This window comes from Echinops telfairi, unplaced genomic scaffold, assembly GCF_000313985.2.
Source record: "Echinops telfairi isolate 266 unplaced genomic scaffold, ASM31398v2 ScPeMD7_5;HRSCAF=22, whole genome shotgun sequence".
NCBI classification, from domain to species: domain Eukaryota; kingdom Metazoa; phylum Chordata; class Mammalia; order Afrosoricida; family Tenrecidae; genus Echinops; species Echinops telfairi.
This window is the reverse complement of record NW_022103901.1, coordinates 31672036-31674209: the sequence shown is the minus strand read 5'-3', so window position 1 is coordinate 31674209 and position 2174 is coordinate 31672036.

The following is a 2174-nucleotide window of genomic DNA, read 5'->3' as shown; positions in this document are numbered from 1 at the left end:
TGAGGTGACACGATTTTAAATACCAAATTGCCTTTCTCTTTCTACCCCATCACTGCGCACGCATGCACACACACACACACACACACACACAATTAGAAGGGGAGGAATTCAGAGAGCACCCTTCCCCCCTTTCAAGGGGGCTCACCAAACCGCTGCAAGCTCTCAGCCAGGCTCATGAACTTCGTGGGCAGGTCGGTGCCCTAGCCCTCTGAACCTTGTTGGCCTCAGCTGTACAGTGGGGTCAACAGGAGGCCCAGTGCTATTAGCTGTGACCCGACAGGGCAGAGGAGAATCCATTGGGATTTGAAGGGCGTCAAACAGTGAAATGATGAAGGTCCAAGTTAAAAGGAGTGTACCTATCACAAAAATACAAGTCTAAGGCTCGGGGAGGGGTGGAAGGAATGAATTCCTCCCAGCAAGTGGGGTTGAAGCTGAGGCCATCGGACTGCTCAGTAAAGGAGGCGTGGAGAGAAGTCTCCAGGGGCCCTGAACTGAGGTGATTTGAGTAGAGTAATATCCAATAGGCTGAGGTGGTGGTGGTGGGGGGACTAAGGAAACCAAAGGCCACTGAGTCTCATACTAAGCCCCCAGGCCCCGCTAGCTGTTAGTAATGGTTACTGATTTCATACGCAATGGAGCCTCTAGTTATTTTGCTGCTGTTACTTAAAAAACCAGGAAACAAAAGGCCCCTGCTCTTGAAATTGACCAGGCTTCTGTCCTGACAGGGGTCTGGCCTTCCTCAGTTCCGGTCTAACCATTGGGTGGTGGCTCCGGGGAAGATGTGCCGGCTTCCTGAAAGATCTATAGCCTGGGGAAGCCGCTGGGGCTGTGCTGGTCACCATGAGACCGGATCCACTGGACAGCAGCGGGTTTGATTTTGATTTTTGCTACCGCTGCTGGCTGAAGAGAGCTTCTCACAGGAATACCGGGGGAGTCGGCAGGCGTTGTAGAGCCCACCGTAGGCTCCCTGCCCACATGTGGTGAAAGGAATAGGTATCACAAAAGAAAGGCCCAGGGATGCAGATCTCCCAGGAGGGTGGGGCCGGCCTTGGGGAGATAAGGAGGGAGATAGTTTTGAAATTGCCACCTTGTCCAGGCTTCTATTTGTTAGATAACTTTGCCTTCCTGCCCTTTCAAATCCACAACCGCAGCTGGCTCATCTTTGACCAAGTACACGATCTGTGATCTGTCCCTTGTCCCCTTTCCGTTCATAGACGGTGCATGCTCTCCACAGTCTGCCTGCTTTCTTTCCTTTTTTTAATCTTCCTATGCTGGGCAGAGCTAGGTCCTACGGTCGGCTGGACCCTTGGGGAATCTTCACAGTGCGAGAAGGAGACCTCCAAGCTGCTCTTCCTTTCCAAAGGTGCCCAGGACACGTGTCATCCGGCCATACCTTAGATCTGCCTCCATGGCTACCTGGGGTGGGGGTGGGGAGGGTCTAGTGGGGGAGGGGGAGTCAGGGAGATGCTGGGGGAGGTGTGGGCAGGGGGGAGGGGAGGGGCTGAGCCAGTGCTCAGGAATTAGGCCCAAGTCCTGGGTTTGCTTTTCTCTGAAGGAGCCCTGGTGTGGTGCCCTGGATTAAGCGCTGGGCTGCTGACTGAAAGGCTGGCACCCAGACTCACCGGCAGCTCTTCGGAGCAAAGTGGAGATCGTCTGCTCTGTAAAGAGTTGCAGTCTCTGAAGCCTCAGGGAGAGTCCTGGGGGCTCACCCCAGTCTGAAACCATTCAGACAGCAGTGGGTTTGTTCTTTTGGGGCGGGGGGTGTTCTTATATAGAATGGGAACCCTGGGGTCACCGTGAGTTACACGTCAGACTGCTAACAGAAAGTCAGCGTTTTGGATTCACCAGCTGTCCTGTGGGGGTGGGAAGATAAGGCTCTTTCTAGCCCCTGAAGAGGGACTGTCTTGGAAACCCCCTGGGGTAGTTCTGTCCTGCCCTATAGAGTCAACCATGAACCCTAACTGACTCGATGGCACTGCATTTTCTCCGCTGTGGTAAGGTTTTATTTACCTAAATTTATTTATTTGACAAGTTTGTTCACCATTTATGCAGCAAGTCCTGAGCGGCAGCATCGCTAACCAGCTTATGAGGTTTTTCACCAGCAAGGTCTTAAAACATTCCATGTTTTACCACCTTTTACGTAACACAGTTTTTAACTTTCTGTAAAATAATTT